Source organism: Apodemus sylvaticus, chromosome 17, assembly GCF_947179515.1.
Source record: "Apodemus sylvaticus chromosome 17, mApoSyl1.1, whole genome shotgun sequence".
Lineage (NCBI taxonomy): Eukaryota > Metazoa > Chordata > Mammalia > Rodentia > Muridae > Apodemus > Apodemus sylvaticus.
This window is the reverse complement of record NC_067488.1, coordinates 11,619,439-11,639,990: the sequence shown is the minus strand read 5'-3', so window position 1 is coordinate 11,639,990 and position 20,552 is coordinate 11,619,439. Positions and strand designations below refer to the sequence as shown.

At 35.6% G+C, this 20,552-nt stretch overlaps 1 long non-coding RNA gene across 1 annotated transcript; it reads right to left on the bottom strand.

Annotated features, from left to right (window-relative positions):
* Nucleotides 1-4,172: 4,172 nt before the first annotated feature.
* On the bottom strand, nucleotides 4,173-20,328 carry LOC127667251 (uncharacterized). The gene is made up of 3 exons (XR_007973864.1): nucleotides 20,288-20,328; nucleotides 16,853-16,923; nucleotides 4,173-4,523 (listed from the first exon to the last, which is right to left on the bottom strand). It is a non-coding gene; the product is annotated as an uncharacterized LOC127667251 (long non-coding RNA).
* Between the last annotated feature and the right edge of the window lie 224 nt (nucleotides 20,329-20,552).

The following is a 20,552-nucleotide window of genomic DNA, read 5'->3' as shown; positions in this document are numbered from 1 at the left end:
TTTGGCCAATAATTCCAGTTTTATTTTAAATCTTCAAGTTACATGATATCAATGGGTCAGCTATATATTTCTGCTTCCATCTTGTATTCTTGATTTTCGCCCCACACAGAACTACAGAACCATTCTTTTTAGTATTTCATAGAATATCTTCTGTCATGTTAACTGGATTTTATTTGAGTGGTTACATTGGGAAATCTTGCCAACTTTGAGTATTCTATCTATGAGCATAGAATATCCTCTATTTTCCTCTTTGATTTTTCTCTTAGTTTTGTAGGTTACCTTGAATAGATATCATATATATTTTGTTATATTTGTACCTATCTAATTTGGGAAAGGTAGGTATACATAAAGACAGTATTGTGTTTTGCATTTTAAATTTTAGCTTTTCATTCCTAATATTTAGAAAACGATTTGCTTTTGTATACTGATCTTATATCTTGGCACTCTTCTATATTTGTTTATTAGTTCCAGTAGGTTTATTTTCTCATTTTTTTTCAGATTTTTCTAGATGGCTAATCATGTCATCTGTGAACAAGGGAAATTCTATTTCTTTTTTCTTGCTCTGCCCTTCTTAGTTCCCTTCCATGCCCTGTTTCATTTCCTAGGATTTGAGTGTGTGATGCAGAAAGGAGTTGAGGAACACTTTGTTCCTCATCTTAGCAAGTAGTCTTCTAAATTTCTTTAGACTCTAATATCAGTTGTAAAGTTGTCTTTGTAGTGTTCTTTATCATATTTAGTACATTTTCTCTAGTTTTCTTGGAGTTCTTTTACTGTGAATAGATACAGAATTTTGTCATCTACTCTTTCTGCTTCGATTATGATTATGTGATTGCTTCTTTAGCTTGTTATAATGAAGTATGTTATCTTATTGATTTTCACATGTTGAATTGGAGCTGATAAAATGGATCAGCTGGTAAAAAAAACAAAACAAACAACAACAACAACAACAACAACAACAACAAAAAACAAGCCTTTGCCCCAAGCCCAGAAACCTAAGTTAAACACTCAGGATCAACATGGTGGATAGAGAGGACTGACTCCTACAAGTTGCCCTCTGGTTTCCACACATAAACTAAGGCATAAAACACACACACACACACACACACACATATGAAAAATATAACAATTTTTTAAGGTTCACTCAGGAGCTATAGTGACAGCTCAGTGGTTAACAACTGCTCTTCCAGAGGAGCAGGGTGCAAATTCCTGTACCCACATGGCAGCTCACAACTGTCTATAACTCCAGTTCAAGGGGATTCTTAGACAAACATGAATAAAGGCAAAACATCAATGCACTAAAAAAATAAATAAATTATAAAAAAGGTCAACTCAACTTAGCATACCTGGAATAAATAGGATTTTGAAGGGAAGGTGTGTGCAGAACAAGAGGGAGGGGAGGAAAAGGAGGAGCTGAGGAAAGAGGAGAGGGGAGTTTAAGGGATTAGAGAGGAGAGGAAAAGAGAGGAGAGGAGAGGAGAGGAGAGGAGAGGAGAGGAGAGGAGAGGAGAGGAGAGGAGAAGAAAGGAGGGAGGGAAGGGAAGGGGAGGAGGGGAGTGGAGGGAAGAGGAGGAGAGAGGAGAGGAGAGGAGAGGAGGAGAGAGGAGAGGAGAGGAGAGGAGAGGAGAGGAGAGGAGAGGAGGGAGGGAAGGGAAGGGGAGGAGGGGAGTGGAGGGAAGAGGAGGAGAGAGGAGAGGAGAGGAGGGGAGGGGAAGGGAGGGGAGGACAGGGGAGAGGAGAGGAGAGATCAGTGGTGGTTCTGAGAACAAAAGGCAGTGGCTGGCTAGAGATTTATGGGAAGAGCTCAGATCTTGCCCAGCTTGTTCGCGAACTTTTCCTGTTTGTGGGTGATTTGTTAAGGTCAGCCATTCCAGAGACTCAATTGGATTAATCCTCACATTTAGAGGCATCAAAGCCAAGCCAAGACTGTTTTCCAGGAATAAGATTTTATAGGAGAGTCTACTTCATATGTTGTGTAGTAATTGGTCACTGTTCTTCTTCATATTTAATAACACAGTCACTGTGTGGAAAAAGTAGTAATATTGCAATAACTTGGAAAACACTACTTTTTAAAAGTTTTATTTTATTTATGTGTATGTGTGGGGACAGGTATGTGTACGTGCATGCAGATAACTTTGGAAACCAGAAGACGTTATCAAATCCCTGTTGCTGAAGTTATAGGCAGTTGTGTGCTGCTCATTGTGTGTGCAGGGAGCTGAACTCTGGTCCTCTTCTAGAGCAGTGCATGCTCTTTATCAGTGCCATCTCTCCAGCACAACAAAATAGTAAATATATGTATTTTAAAGTTCTTTTCTTTTTAGAACAGACATAGTTCACATGGAAGTAAATATGAAGTGGTCAACTCTAAAACCATAAAATGCTTTTATTGCTGTTTTCAGAGTAAGTACTGTGCCACTGAATTGTTTAACCAAACACATTTCTTATTCTATGTTGAGAAGAATCATTTGGTAAGTCCATTACCAAGAACCTCTGTTGAAATTCTACATTAAAAGACTTCTTATACAATAACCTGGACCAACTGGAAATCCACAAATCCAATGTATGGTGTAGGAAAATGAGGAAAAACCCACCCGTCCATAAGATCAATTCTAACTCCCATCCTTTATATTCTCTAAGTAATCTAACTTCCCAGTCCAGCTGAGCTTCATGGCTTTTCTGATATAGAAACATCAGATATCAAAGATGAAATGATGCAAAATTAAGAAGAGGAGGAAAGAAGGAACAGCACAGGTCGCAAAAGAAAAATCTAAAATAGCCTAAGAGGGGCCTTCTGTACTTGCAGCAACAGTCTCCAGGAGCACTGTACAAGCGTGGCACGTACATTTCCATCCTGTGTGTGTAGTTATGAAAAGAGAAGATGATTGACTTAGCCTAGTTGGTTTGTTTTCATGATCATAAATTGTGCTAATTTTCAATCAATCAGTGTTGCAGTTATGATTATACTTAATAGCTGTCTATGAAAACAAAATCAGCAATTTCAATGTCCTTTTAGGAAGGATTACCATATGCCCAGCTTTCTGAGGGACGCTTTTCAAATCTCTTGTTTTCATCTGCCACACATTGGTATATTTTTTAGAAAATGACTTTGAGAACAGTTATTAGCCCACACAACTATGATTGTAATTATATTCCTCATTTTATCCTATCTTACACTGTTTTAATTCAGTGTAATTATTTAAACACCTAATAGTCACTCTGTTCATACTTGTTCAATAATCAGAAATATTGCTAATGAGTTTTAATGATATAGTAATTAAAATCAAGTGCCTCACAATTAAATAGATCTGATTAGTTCACTGCCTACGCCTTTGAGCAAACTTTTAAAACTTCATTTGCTTTAATCAAAATATATAATTACCACTTCCATTCAGTGGTCATTAATATGCATTAAATAATTCATGTGTAGCTCTTAGCAAAAAAATGCACATAGTTCTAAGTAATGTTAGCTGTTATCACTTTGACAATTCATTATAGACAAATATTATATGCAACTATTTGTTTGTTTTGCTATATAAATTATATACAAAGTGTTTTGTGATAATATTAAACTTTTCTCTGTTACGAAATGACACATTAGAATTTATTTCTAAGATTCACCAAAAAACATTAAATTATAATTTTCTAAGAATTTGCTTGTCTGTTGCTTCAGGGTAGATTATGAGCAGTAGAAAATGAATGTGCATCACTGAGAAACTTCATACAATCCCCAGAAAAGGACAAACTGTAAAGCTTTAGTTTTCATGATAGCCACATAAAAGAGGAAGTGTATACTCTGTCTTGTTTCCGAAAAAAATAAAAACACAAAAAGAAAAGAAGGCTTCTTTATATGCAAACTAGAGCAGGCGAGAGTTGGGGTACACTGGCAGAGCTTTGGAGTGGAGAGTGTGGACACTGTAGTAAGATAGACCTAAATTTGGTTTTATCATCTTAGTACCTAGGCTATTTAGCATCTTTCTCCTGTGTGTTACATTTTTCATAATGACAAAGGGCATTTTAAACTATACTGTAGAGTTTTTGTGAGGAAATAACCAAATAAATAAATAAATAAAACTGTCTTATAAACATTCTCCCTCTATCTTCTGATCTATGTGAGTTATTTACAAAATACAGTTTACATACTGTGTCAGCAAGGGGAGTATTAAAATGCTTGCCTACACCTGGTCTCATACTTGCTTACTCATTGCTTCTATAAGCATCTTCTGGAGGCTAAAAATGATTTGCTTCAAATCATTTTAGCTAAGCTGGAAAACCAGTTTTGCAGATGCATGCATTCTTTAGCCAATCAGTTCAAAACCAGATAGCTTCTACTGGAGCAGAGGTTGAGACAGCTCAGAACTTTGGGGCTCCAGAAGCCTATGTCAATAGGTGCTGACCTTCTCATCTCCTGTCTGTGGAGGGTCAGCATCCAGGCTCTATCTCCTTCAGCTATTACAGCTCCTGCACTGGGTTCTTTGCCTCTTTGTTCAGGTAACAGTGAGTTCTTTGACAGAAGGTACAAGCTTTTCCTGGAAGAAAGACAAAAGCCTTCATTATTAAACACAGGAATTTGGAGAAGATAAAGAAGCCACATGAGTTCCAACTCAATTTCTAGGGTTCTAGCTCAGATCTACAGATTCTAGCTTGTTCTTGTATCCCTAATCATCTAGTCTTTATAGCCATTCATGTAGACGTCAGACTCCACAAGCTACTCAAGAAACTCAACTTCACATCATCTGTTTCTCATGCTCCCATGATGGGTAGGCTCAAAGACTTATAATAATTCCCCAAAAGCAAATGTATGTACATCTATATGCTTCTGTATATTTGTACTTACATTGGTATTTATCCATTGCATATTGCATTTCAAATAAATTGAAATACAGAATATGTGAAATTTTGTGTCTTATTTTCAACTTAGCATGTTTTTCAAGATTCATTACTAGGCAATATGCATTGGTACTCTTTCTTTTCTATGGTTAGATATATTTGATTTTATAGCTATATCACCTCTGTTTATTCATTCATTGATAGAATTTGAGCTGTTTCTCCCTTTTGATACCAAACTGAAGTTAAAAATGAATAACACTGGAGAGGGGGGAAATATAGACCTGATTGGAGACTTTAAGGTAGGGGATTTTTGTGCTGCATAAACTTAACTTTGATTTAAAATGTAAGGTTATGAAGTTATAAAGTTGGACTTTTTTAAATCCATGTATGTCTAATTGTTCAGAACGGATCTGAAACAACATCACTGACATTTATAAATGGCAAACTGTAGTAAAGAACAGCTGTGTGGTCATTAAACTGGACATTCCCTGTGATAAGATCAGAGCTTTCATATTTGACTAGAATCTGCTTCGTATATTATTCTTTGCTCTGCTATGTTGCTACGAGTCTGCCATTGATTGACTTCTTGACATGCTCATAAAATCAATTTACATCCAAGCTCTGAGAATAATTCTCTTAATAGGTCGCTGCTTTCACCATTTAGCCAACCGAGACACATTTCTTTCCACACCACTCCATACTTATTTAGAAAGGCATTTGGTAACACTTATCAGCCTGCACATGCCAGCAATTAGATGTCGATAGAATTTCTATGCTCAATCTTTTGTATACGAGGACCATATTAGCCAAACAATTTTCTGAACTCATCATTTTCTTTGACCACGGAGTGACTTTAGACACATCAGATAAAGGCCCACCACATATCACCATCTCTCCCCTTAAAAGGCTATGGGATGGAGGTAGAATATCCCCAGACAACTTTCTTTTCTAATATTCATTTAGCTTTTCTTATAAGTCTGGCTTTTATTCCAGCTGCTAACTTGGCTTTCTTCTTTGGTGTTTCATATCTTTCTTAGTTCAAAGACCTGCAGGGACTGTCCTTATCTTAAAGCAGTCTCTTCCTTCATGGGTAGCCACATCCTCTTGCACTGCACCTCCCCCAGCTGCACTGGTTTATATTTAGTTACTAGAAAATATTCAAATCATCTCCATCTTGGACATTCCTTCCATTTTCAATATTCTTTTTCAACACATCCATGTAGTTTCTTCCATTTCATTATTCAAGTTCTCAAATTATTTCCTATCTCCTTAAAGCAGGTATCCCTTACTAAAGCATCTTCCTCACTTATAACCTGTTGCCTTTACTATATTTCTATATTTCTCACTATCTCACTATATTTCATTCTTTGACAATAGGAATTTTGACTAACTAGTTTGCAGTGACTTCTCACTGTCTGTGCATTGAATCTCAAACAATTATAAAATATATATATAGTTAATTCTGAAAAAATGAATGTAAATTGCAAATGTGAACCATGGTGAACCATGGTGGTACTGTTTCTGGTGATACAGGATACTGTAAAAGAATGGATATTTATTTTAGCTCATTAGACTTATTTGGGGTGTTAGTGATGAAATAATCAATCAGTTAACCTTGACATTTTCATTTTGAAATGTTATTGCTAATTCTATTGGTATTCTTTGAACATGAAATTGGCCATTTTATTATAGTAGACTTAAAACTTAGAGATCTGGTCTGGCAGTATAATCACACTATTCCTGCTTCTCAGTAATAACATAATTTGGAAGTAGTAGGAAGAACAAGGAGGCGGGAGTAGAGGCAAGAGTGGCTTTGTGGCTGAGTGGGCACCCCTGGCAAATCTCAGGAAGGCAAACAAACCTTGTCTTTCTAGAGCTTCTGTTGCCAATGACTATCATGCCAAGAGTGTTCTCAAAGAAGTCAGAATACTGGGTTGAGAACAGAATTGCTATTTAGATTGCCACTCTATTTAATAATGGTGAAATAGTATTACTAATGGTGATAATTAAGGTCTTTTATAAATTATGAAGGCACCATATAAAGTGTCAGCTGTGCCAACTGTTTATTGGAATGCATCGACATGGTAGACACATTCAGCCTTGTTGATTTACTCGTAACAGCTAAACTGACAAATTTCTGTTGAGCTTGTTAAAAATCTGGCTCTGACCTGCTCAAATGTCAGTTTTGACTCAAAATCTGAACAGAGCTATATAAAAGCATGTGCTTGTGTGTGTGTGTGTGTGCACGTGTGTGTGCTTGTGTATGTGTGTGTGTGTGTGTGTGTTTGCCCCTGATGAGAAACAACGATAAATAAGGAAACTGTTTATTCTGTGAACTGCGGACGTCATACTGAGTCCCTTTTAAATGTTAAAATTTGGAGCCTTAAATCTGTTATCTGCATGTGAGGAAAACAACTCTGTAACTGCAGGTGAAATAGAGAAGAGAGTGAGATAGGAAGAAAACCACCAACAGGCATGATAAACCGGGATTTAATGACAAAGTTACTTCACCAAGTGTAACTTGGGTGCTTGGTAAAATGATCTGACTTCATTAGTGGATATCCAGACCCCCAAAGCCATCATCGGCCTGGAAGAAAGCCATGTGTGTTGGTCATACAAATGGACATTGATTTTTCAATAAACTGGAACCCAAATCCAACATCACTCCATGATATCTTTCCTCAGGAGAGAGGATTTCTCGCTCATGCCTGGCACTGCATCTCAGCTCTTCTATTACAAGAATTACATGGGTGAAGCAAAGTAGGAAACATCAGCTCGCTTAAGTCATGTGATAAATGAGGCAATTAAGGCAATTAGATACACAGTTGCTGAGTTATATCTGTTTTGCTTTGTAAAGTATCATTTTAAGTAGGATCATCTGTCTTACCATACTTGACAGAATTAGAATTTTGTGGAGCAGAAAAATTGCGATTCGTTACTATGAAAACAGTGTCCACTCTCCTAATGGGATAAAGAAGCCACAGAGGTTGTGGTTGCTTAACCCTTTCTTCAGAAGACAGAGCACATTCACCCTTGCCTACTTTGTTTCAAATTTATAGAGATCTGGCTGCCTAGTCACTGTTTTTTCCCAATGTGTGATGTACCAGGTACGTTCTTTCAAAAGAAAAGAGTGATGCTGTGGTCTCTCTTATTTGGGCCTTCTGTGAGGAGTCACCAGAGTGCAGGAAGAAGCTGAACTCTTGTCTAAGGGGAGAGTGCCACTCCAAACCACCTGATTCCTTCTCTGTTCCTTATGGTGACCAGAGAAGAATTCTTGAACTTTTGCCTAATGGTTTGGAGGAAACTAAATCAATGATGTCATGGAATAGTTCTAAGCCTGAAATCTGCTGACACAGGATTCGTAGGAGTATGATTGAGAAATGTAAGCCGAACCAACGGGTAGAAGCTGAGAGTTGAGCCAAGAAAACATTCTTGGCTTGGAAGTGACACTGGGGACATGGGTCAGCTGTTAAGAGCACTCATTGCTCAATCACAAGGACTGGAGATTGCATCTCAGAAACCAGCACCCACATTTGGCCGCTCATAAACTCCTGCAGTCTAGTTCCCAGGAATCTGACGCCCTCTTCTGGCCTCTGTGGGTACATGACATTAATACATACACACAGACTGAAGTATAGAAAAAAATGTGTAAAAGCTGTTAGAAAGCAAATAGAACTTAAGTTGTGTGTGAGCATTTCAGGTGGCAATGCCTTTCGGCCCTTGGGTTGTTTTTGAATTTCATGACCGCCTTCTTACCTGAAGAGCTGATGGAGCTCATGATGTACCAGTATCTCTGGATTTCTTCATATCTTGATAATAGACATATAAAACCAGATGAGAATAAAATGTAAAACATTATATTGACATTGGCTGGGCATTGTCCACCAATTTCTCAAAATATAGAACTTCCAGTAGACTGGACAAATGGATATATCTTGGTAAGACACTATTATCTTCTAAGCTTGGATTCATGGAATAATTATGCCTAAAAAATACTTAAACACTAAAAAGGGGTAATATTCACTCTTTTCCAAAACAAAAACAAAACTATGAAAAAATGAAAAAATGAATAATATACTTAATCTTATTCCTGTGACTCAATTTTAAAGCTGTTAATGAATACTTGCTTTTACACATGAATTAAGAAAGAGCTTTCATTAAAATATTTTTGGGGTTACATTTAATTTATAGATTGACTTGAATGTAATTAACATTGTTATACTATTGAATTTCTTTAACCAAAACATATTCAAGCTTAATTATATGCACTTCAGTGGAATTACATAATTTTCTCTATAAAAGTCTTGCAAGTCTGCTGAACTGATTCATGGATTTTAAAATAATTTTATTGCTGTTGAGCTGGCAGTTTTTCCAATTAACTCTATTGAGTTTTCTGTAATGGTCTTGTATTGATACTGTTAATGTCTTCTCTTGCTATTCCACTTTGAACAGATATTATGTTTGACTTGCATTTCACTATTTCCAATTCATTTTATTTTCTTACTTTGTTGGATCAATTAGAATTCTTCCTATAGTTGCTGAGACATAGTCAAGCATTTTTATGTAAGAGTTAAAAGTAAATTTAAATTTAAAAGGTTTTGTCAAGACTTTAGTGGAACCCGTTTACTAAATGCTATATAATTTTTCATTAAAGAACTTATTAATTTCTAGTTTGTTATAATGGTATTAAATCATAAAAATACATTTTGTAACAACAATGCACATCATTATCTAACTCTCAATTTTTAGAAATTATGTTAATATACTTTTCATGACACATCTAGTTCTAAAATAAATGCCATTTGATAATTTCTATTATTCTCTCAAAAATTACTGATTTTAACTTGTGACTAATTCTTTGTACTTGTGCTTATAACTAAGATTTATCTATGTCATTCCTGTTTGTTTGGTGTCTTTTCTCTATGTTCTGATTTTGCAACAAAATTGTTGAACTTAATTAAATAAGTTTTGAAGGCTCTTAGTATTTTTAATTCTTTGAAATTTCATTTAACAGAGATGACCTGTTCCTTAAAAGCCAAATAGAACTGACTCATAAATTCTTGTCTTTTTTTCATTAGTCAGAATAAATTATTAATATGGTTATTGTTATATCCAATTCTACTTCTTCCTGAGTCATTTAAATAATTTGAATTTCTCAAAAGCATCCTGTATTTTCTTTGGTTTTATGAATGTTTATTTTATTGTTTGGTTGTTATTATTGTTGATGGTATCCTGAGATTTATTGACTTCTATATCCTCAGTATTTCATCATTTTCTTAAATAAATTTCCAAAGGACAACAAATTATTTACTTCTTATTTTATTCATTAAAGCTGTTTTATACTCTAATGAGGTCTCATCAGTCACTTGCTTCTGTGTTAGTGTGAATTGTTTACACTTTAATGATAGTTTGTAAGAGTTGTGTGTGTGTGTGTGTGTGTGTGTGTGTGTGTGTCCTAAAAGACTTAAAGCAAACAGAAAGGCCAAAGAATTTTTAATTATTTTACTTATGTACATCCCAAATGTTGCCCCCTCCCAATCCACCCTCCCAGAGTTCTTTGCCCCATCCCCCCACTGTCCTTCACTTCTGAGAGGTGACACCCAAACTCTCCCCACCCCCTGCATTCCCCTTCCCTGGGGCGTCAAGTCTCTACAATATTAGGCTCATCCTCTCCCACTGAAGTCAGACAAGGCAGTACTGTGCTTCATATGTAGTAGGCCAAAAGATTTTAAGAACTGGAGGGTGAGGAAGACTGCTGTGAAATGCTTTCCTCTGGCACAATGTGGATGTTCTATCATGAACTTACAGCTGCATGATTATCTGCACAAGATTTATGCAATCCCAAGCCAGTCAAATTTTCAGAGTGGATCAGAATTGCCTAAGCTCATACACTTAGGAAATTGGCATTTGGCAATTGATGGGTACCAAAGGAGAAAGAGTCATATTTCTATGAAGGTGTGGCCACTTTATAGGTTAACAGTGCTCCAATGGATAGCACCACAACCATGCATTTATGTTCTGCACTAATTGAACTTGGTGAGTTGTAATGAAATAAAATACATAAGCTATGGATGCAACATGCAATAATGGGAGTCCAGGAAGAAATGAAAGAGGCAAACAGTGATTAATGCCATAAAAATACTTTTTATACATAGATGAAAATTTTAGAGAACAAATAAAATATCAAATCAAAAGAAAAAGGTGAATTATGATTATGAAGACATAATCATATGTTGGATATGTTTTAAAACATAAACTTAAGGATAAACTAGTAAATCGCATTGGGTTAGCTTAAAACCAGTGTTAATGAAAGTTACAGTTTATTTCTACCATAACAAACGAGCAATGCTCTCTTAGAAGTCAATTTCTAAGCTACTGCCTGCATGAGACCAAGAAATGTGGCTCAGTGTCAGTAACACTTTGGTTTTAGATAGTGCAGAGTGTGTCCCAGTTTTCCTTTGAGCGATCTTTTACTGCATACCATCCCATCTGTTCAGAATCACCATCTATCACTTGGTTTTGCCATAAGAGGAAAATACACTTCATTACCCTGAGCCCTAGCAGTCCCACAGCTTCCTCACCAGCAGAGCTGACTTGGGTGTAAAATTGGGAAAAAAAATGTAAGTTTGCTGCATCTTTCTAGTTTTCTAGTCTGTTTCATATGGTCTGTTGGAGGAGTTAATAATGATGTGAACTAGCTTTTATGTAATGCAACCTAACCAAACTGGAGATGATGAAGATGAAAACAATGATGATAATGGCATGAGGATTCTGAGACAGGTGGATTAAGGAATCCAATACAAATTATCAAGTGATATATATATATATATATATATATATATATATATATAAATTTATAAATGTTATATATTTATATAAGATTTTTTATATATTTGTATATATATATGTGTGTATATATATATATATATATATATATATATATTTGTTTATGTAGGAAGAGACAGAATGACCAAGGAAACTTATAAAAGAAAAGAAATGGTCAAATGGAGGCTTGCTTACAGTTTCAGAAGGTGAGTTCATGATCATCATGGTAGGGAACATGGTAGCAGGCTGGCAGGCATGAAACTAATGAAGTAGTTAAGAACTTACATCTTACAAGTTGGAGGCATATATATATAATAATTTATATAAAATATAAAATATATAATTGTATAATTTTATAATTATATATTTTATAAAATGTTTATATAATTTATAAAAGAAATGTATAATATATTTTATATTATATATTATATAATTTCAAATATATAATTATATTATTATAATATTATATATTTATAATACATACATGTATATAATATTAATTCTCTCTATATATTCTATATATACATATATAGAAGTCTGTAATATATATTTTATATATAATATATATTATGTAATTGAAATTTTTATTTCATGTATATTTTGCAATTGGAAATTTTCTCATTGATATCAGAACTTTTCATTTATTACTTTGCTAAAAGTAGCAGAAGATTGTAGTGTTTTTAGAAAAGGTAGATAACGATCTATGTATTTTGAGTTACAGAATATTGTTTCATTGGAAAAACAGACATCACCATAATCTCAAGTCTTCCTTGGAATGTGGACATTCATTTACTGTCTCTATTGGAGTTATTTACAGAGTCACTAAGCAAGGGCTTACTTATAAGAGCACAGGTGGCACAAAGGCAGCTGCTACATTGAAGAGGCCAGTACAGCATGGGTACTACTTACTCATGAACTCTGAATCCCTGGAAATCCATGTACAATTTATCTGCAGCTAAACCAGTGGGAAGTCTCCTCTCCCAGTAAGTATCACTGTTTATTTAACCTGAGGAAGGGACCTTGAAACCTTTTCAACTTTCTGAGCTTTGTGTGTTTCATTCTTCTTAGCTTCCTGTTATCTTAGTTATTTACCTGTTGGTGTGAAGAGATAGTATGACTAAGGAAACTAATAAAGGAAAAAGGTTAAATGGGGCTTGCTTATAGCTTCAGAAGATGAGTCTGCGTTCATCATGACAGGGAACATGGCAGTGGGCAGGCAGGCATACAGTGAGTGAAGTAGCTGAGAATTTATGCCTTATCTATAAGTTGAAGGCAGAGAGAGAGAGAGAGAGAGAGAGAGAGAGAGAGAGAGAGAGAGACCTGGGAATGATGTGGGCTTTGAAAGCCTTAAGTCCACACTCAGCAACGCACCACTGGCAACTGTGTACCAAAAATTCAAAAATATTATGTTATGGGAATTGCATTCTCATTAAAACCTCCAGACATATGAACTTTCCTTCTTCCTCTAGAAAAGAACATTTCAATTTATAGAAAATAGATGAACAATATCACTACTAAGTAGCATCTCTTCTGGAGAAAGGCAACATTAAAAATAGATTCATCATTAGAGTTTACATTTCCATAACCAAATATAATCTATGTGCAAGCTTCAAAGCTATAGGAAAATTAAGGCAGGAGAACAGAGTAGGGTGGACTCAAAAATGCCAAGTCCTGAGTCCCAGTCACTCATCAGAAACCATCTGTATGAATGTGCAAGTCTTACTGCTAATGACCCAAGCTGATCCAACCTCATGGCTCCAAAGATAATTAGCCAGACAGTCTCTTGGCTGAAGCGAAAATAAAATGCTGGTCAGTACAGAAAGATGAATATCATGGCAAAATCATTAAGTTAAAGTAGCTGTCATTGCTTGTCAATACCCTGTCTTGCCACAAGGTAATGGTGGAAAAATGGCTACAGTTTGATATATTTCTGGAAAAAAGTCATCCATTCATTCAGATTGCCCATGATTCATTTGTTTTGGAAAAGGTCAGAACATGAAGACTGTTTGAGAATTAACGTCAGCCAAAAGTCAAATTTTCATATTAACTTTAAAATTGTATATTGTCAAATATTTTAAACTAATTTAATTAATTAGTATAAAATATTTTAATTAATTAGAATAAAATATTTTAATTCTAATTGAATTCTAGTTCACTGTTATACATAATGCATTTTACATGTTAATTCGCTATTTGAAAACAAAGCTTTTTAAAAGACAATTAACATATTTATGGTCACAGTCACTATTTACATACTACTTAATCAGTTAACATTTTCTTAACACATGGATTTGAATGACTATTTTAAATCACTGATAGAAAAGGACGAGATTCTGTTGCCCTCTTGTTATACTAGGATATGGACAGCCACAACAGAAATTATCTTCTAGAAACAGTATTTGAACTTCAAATTTTGTTTAAGTACAATTTTTAACTTCTAGTGTGGGAAAGTGAGATAAAAGGTTCACGAGGACTTATTCACGGCTGAGGAATGAACTACACATGCCAATGACTGGAAATAATTAGTCACCCTTTGAATAATGTTTTGATTTATATGTGGGTGCTTGTGTCCATATTAAAGTCTGTGCTGAAATTTTCCTTCAACATGTATAACTTGCTTGTCATACCCACTAATAATTTCTGGTCCTTTTGTTTAAATATTCAGTAACTGTTTTGTGCCAAGAAGGGACAACAGTGGGAATAATATTTCCATTCAATCATTTCATAAATAATCCTGGAGTACCCTTCATATGTCAACATATATTTCTATAATGTTGAAATATATCAGTTAAAGTTATGACATTCTAGCCTTCAATTTGTTTACATTCAAATGGGGAGAACTAAATAAAAGATGAGCATAATAAATATTATACATTCTTTTAGAAAGCAAAAATTGTGTCTTGAAAAAAAGCAGACAGGGTAGAATTTCTGAGTAAGATGGCAGACTAAGAGTTGTCTATGTATAACCTAGTAAAAGACAAGAATTGGAAAAGAACAATGAACTTTATTTCAAAAAGAGAGAGCTAGACTCAGAAACTCACGAGGGCAGTTATAAGAAAATTGGAAAGACAGTTGCAAGACAGACAATTCACATAGAAAGAAAACCAATCAGAATTATGTGAGGTTCTCCTCACAAAGATGTAGAAGACTTCTACTAAAGTTAAACCAGATGGCCCTGGTATAAATAGATTGGTGTCCTATCCACAGATCTCAAAACCCTCAAAAACAATTGGGAGTTTGGTAAGACAATAATTTTCTGAGTAGATGGTTCAGAACTTGAATATAATATATCTGTCACTATGATTCTGATGTCATGGTAAAGTGCCATCCTGAAAATGAAATTGTTTCATAAAGCTATTCTGGGAGCCTGAGAAAGAGGAACAGCTATAAGACAGAGGTCCAAAATTTTCAGGTAGCCCTGGAAGCCAGTTACAAAAACAGGCAGGGTTCAGATGCTGGAACAATTAGAGAGGGAGGGAACTGGGTTTAAGAGGGGAGGGGCAGGGGAAAAGGGAAACACAATCAGGTATTGGGGGGACAGGTGTGAAGCCCCGAGGACCAGTAGAATGATTGGAAATATGCCACCTTGAGAGGTGGGAGGTGAGGGACCCTCTAGAATATACCAGAGACCTGGGAGGTGAGAGAATCTTAAGGCTCAAAGGGAAAGACCTTAGATTAAAATTGCATAACAGTGGGGAAAGGGAATTTGTAGAATCCGCCTCCAGTAGAAAGATAGGACATCAAATGGAGGGATGGAGTTGCCATCCAACAGTCAAAAACTATGACTCAGAATTGTTTTTGTCTAAAACTGTCTAAAAGAACTTCAGGGACAAAAATGGAGAAGAGTCTGAGGGAGATTCATTGACTGGTCCAAATTGGGACCCTTCTCAAGGGGAGGCTTCATGGCTTGACTGTACTTACAGACAAGACCCTAGTGTGGCTGCCCTCTGGAAGACCCAACAAGCAGCTGACTGAGACAGAAGCAGATACTTATACCCAACCAATGGCCTGAAGTCAGGTACTCCTGTGGATGAATTAAGGAAGAGCTGGAAGAAGTTGAGGAAGAGGAGGGCAACCTCATAGGAAGGTCAGCAGTCTCAACAAACCTAGACCCCCACATTGAGATCTCTCAAATACCAAGCCACCAACCAGCCTGCATACACTAGCTGGTCCAAGGCCCCAGACACATATACAGCAGAGGACTGTGTGGTCTAGTTTCAATGAGAAAAGACACACTTAACCCCTGAGAGACTTGAGGCCCCAGGGAATGAAGAGACCTGGAGGAGTATGGGAAGTTGTGAGGACATTCTCTCAGAGACAGGGGAGGGGGAATGGGATGAGGAACTCTCAGGGGGCAAAACAGGAGGGGGATAATGGCTGGACTGTAAAAAAAAATTTAAGATAATAAAAAAGAAGAAATAGATTAAAGATTCAATTGGCAGTAGACTTCTTTAGCAGTAAAACACATGAAGAAAGGTAAATCCCATTGACTGGATGACCTTAGGTTCGTCTTGGTGATGTCTCAACCTCTGAAAGAACAACGGGCTTTATTCCAAAAAGAGAAAGAGAACTAGACTATCAGAAACTTATGAGGGCAGTTATAAGAAAATTGGAAAGACAGTTGCAAGACAGACAATTCACATAGAAAGGAAACCAAACTGAACTATGCGAGACTTTCCTCACAAAGACGTAGAAGACTTAAAGTTAAACCAGATGGCCCTGGTATAAATAGATAGGACATTTGCTGTTCATTGCTACACAGCCTGACAACTCAGAAGCTCTAGTTGTATTCTTGAGACCTACAGCTGCAACCCTCCAACAGGTTAATAATTAGTTCTTAAAATTACAAAGACAGCTTTCCCACATGCATAGACGTCAGTTTTTGCTTTTTCTGTGTGTCCCCACTCCTTTTCTTTTTGTTACCACTTTAGCAATAGTTTACTTGGTTCTTTTTCTAAGTTGTTTTTAGTTTTAAACCCATTCATACAATCATCTAATTTTGTTAATGTATCTTTTTATTATTAAGCAATTATTTTTCCTTTCAATTCTTTCTTTATTTAATATTTCTTTTATCTTCATATGGTTCACTTCCCTTTTCTTGCTTTATTATTATTCTTTTTATTTTTTTAATTAATTAATTTATTTATTTACACTCCATATTCCTCCCCCTTCATCCACCTGCTGACTGATCCACATCCCATACCTCGTACACACACCCCTGCCTCCATCTGGATGTCCACACTCCCCATTCCACCTCATGAAACTGGAAAGCTTCTGTAAGGCAAAGAACATAGTCAATAAGACAAATTGGTAACCCACAGATTGAGAAAAAAAATCTTCACTAACCACACATCTGATAGAGGGCAAATATCCAAAATATATAAAGAACTCAAGAAGCTAACCACCAAAAAACCAAATAACCCATTTAAAAAAAAAAACAGGTATAGAAGTAAACTGAGATTTCACAACTGAGGATTCTCGAATGGTTGAGAAGCACCTAAAGAAATGTTCAAAGTCCTTAGTGATCAGAGAAATGCAAATCAAAATGACTCTGAGATTCTACCTTACATAAGTCAGAATGACTAAGATCAAAACCTCAGGTGACAACACATGTTGGAGAGGATGTGGAGAAAGAGGAACACTCCTCCATTGCCGGTGGGATTGCAAACTTGTACAACCACTCTGGAAATTAATCTGGAAGTTCCTCAGAAAATTAGAAATAGACCTACCCTGGGCATATACCCAAAAGATGCTCCACCATGCCACAGGGGCACGTGTTGCACTGTGTTCGTAGTGGCCTTATTTGTGATAGGCAGAAACTGGAAACAATCCAGATGTCCTATGACAGAAGAATTAATACAGTAAATGTGGTTCATTTACACAATGGAATACTACTCAGCTATTAAGAATGAGGACATCCTGAGTTTTGCAGGCAAATGGATAGAACTAGAAAATATCCTGAGCAAGGTAACTCCGACCCAAAAGGACATACATGTTATATACTCACTAATAAGTGGATATTACCCAAAGTACAGAGTACACAAGATACAGTCCACAGAATTCAAAAAGGTCAACAAGCTGAAGGACCCATGTGACAATGCCTCAGTACCACTTGGGATGGAGAAGAAAGCAATCACAAGTGGGGAGGGAGAGGAACTTGGGAGGGAAAGTGGATGGTGGGAGGGGGGCGTGGAAGAAAGGAACTTGATCTTGTATTGGGTGAGGGAAAAGGACTGAAGCTTTATTATATTCTTGATGATATTTGTTTCTGCTGTTGCTTAAAACAATACAGGAGTTCATTTTAATCCCCCTTTTTCTTACCAAAGTTTTTTTGGAACTTCCCTATTATTGAGAAAATGTTTTCTAGTCAATACCTTATTTCTTTCTCCTTTACCACTTTTTAACGTTTTTCTTTTAATTTGTTTAACTTTGCTTCCATCCTTTATTTTCTCCATTTCTGTTCTTTATCTCATTCATTTACAATTTCCATATTTATTCTAAACATTGTAAACATCAGAGAACATTCTGTGTTAAATTTCACATTCCCTGGTTAATTACTCATGGTGATAAATTAGTGGGCTTTAAATGATTTCATGTGTAGTTCTATATCTTGTATATTTTGGTACTGTTTCCACAAGTTTGTTTTCTAAGCAGTTAGTAGAGATGACCATTGAACCCATATTAATAAGCTGATCACCAAGAACATCCCCAGTAATACTAAGGAGTTATACAAACTAATAGATGGGCAAATCACATCACAAGAAAATATAAGAAATATAAAAAGGCAAGGCAACATGACTTCTCTAAAAGATGATGATTCTTCAGCTGCTTAAATCAAAAATATGTGAAATGGGTAAAATGGAGCATTCTGGTTTCAAAAGTTTACTAATAAAAATGATCAATGAATTTTCAAAGGAGCAAACAATCCGAAAAGGGTGTCTCTGGGATGGAAGACAAGAATGACAATATTTTACACTTAGAAACCACTAAGGAAAATTATGAGCATGACCCCAGGATCCCAGAACCCTGAGATCAAAGGACCAAACCTGAGAATCCATAAGACAGAAAAAGGAGCTGGTATTTAAAAAATGAAAATCACAGAGACTCTATTCAATAGAATTTCACCAGAAAATTTCCCACATCTAAAGAAATAAGTAGATATACAAATGCAATAGGCACTTAGAATCCCACATGAATATAACCAGAGAAGAAACTCTCTGTGACAGAGTGTAGTTAAAATACATATTAAAAATACAAAGCAAGGAAAAGCTCTAAGAAAAATGTTAAAGATATAATGATATTATTAGATCTCTCATCAGTAACTATATAAGCCAAGAAAGCATAAAATGATATGTTTCAGTGAAAATAGTAACTGCCAACCAACTATAACCAACAAAATTATCTTTGAAAAGTCCTGAATAAATAAAGCCATTTCAAAATAATATGAACTGAAGCAGTCCATAACAACCAAGCCAGCATTGCAGAAGATATGAAAAAGAATGCTGCATATAGAGGAGAAGAAAATCTCAATTATAAGTACAAGAGAAAAATAAATTTCATGAGATAAATAGATGAACAAACGTAGCTATGGCAGAACCCACCATGTTCAACACAGTTAAGCAGCAGCATTCAACCCAAAACAAAAAGAAAAAGAAAGAAATTACAACCCATAACAAAAATAGATAAATAAAAACAAAAACAAAAACAAATAAACAAAACAACTGTCCAATAAAATCAAAGGAATTAGTAAACAGCATACATAAATAAAAATGTCCCTAACTCACCAATAAAAAGATAAAGACCGGTTAACTGATCTAAAAAAGGGAATCCTGGAGCTGCCTCAACAGCAGGGGCCCAGCAAGTTTAAAATTTGGAACTGATTCTCACTCAAAACAACAACAACAACAAAAAACCCAAAAGAAAACAAAAACAACAAAACAAAGCCTAACAAAAATAGATACAACTGCCTCTTGGTTCTAAGAAAGACTACTCCCTGGTAAAGACACCCACAGACTCAGAATGAAGGCTGGACTATCATTCAAACAAAAACTGAAAATAATATAGTATAGCTTTCTGATATCTGTTAAAGTAGATGTCAAAACAAAACTAGCCAGAAGACATAAATAAGGCCAATATATATCAATAAATTGAACGATTAATGTTGTGATTACTAATTTCATAAAACACTAATAGATATAAAAGTACCATAGATCTTGATACAGTAACAGTGGATGTCTTTAATACCCAACTCATGCCTTTAGGTAATTTGTCTGAATTGAAAATCAACAAAGAAACCCCAGACTTAAAATACATTATCCATTAAACCCATTCATAGATATCTACAGTTTCTATCCAACAGAAATGGGATAACCTTCTTCTCAGCAATCCATGAAATCTTTTCTAAAATAGATTATATTCTTAGTTAAAATAAGTCTTAGCAAGCAATATAATCAAAATTGTTTCTTACATAATAGCAAAACATACTGAATAAAGGTAAAAACCAACTGTTATTCAAACTCTGGAAGCTACCCTAGGACATGGAAACTAAATAACATACTCTTGACCAATAAGTCACTAAAGAAATCAGGAAATAACAAAAATAAATAAACACCTAAAGTTGAATGAAAACTTATCTTACCAGACTTTTATGCTGTAGTTAAAGCAGTTCTAAAAGAGAAGTCGAGATCCAGCTCAAGGCGAGGCCCAGAGACCTGAGACTTTCACTGATGCTGTGGTGTGCTTGCAGAAAGGAACCTAGCATGGCTGCCATCTGAGAGGCACAACAAACACCTGAAAGAGATAGATGCAGACACTATCACCCAACCAATGGACCAATTGACAGAAGCTGGGATCCCCAGTGGTTGAATTGGGGAAAATCTAGTAGAAACTGAGGACGAGGGATG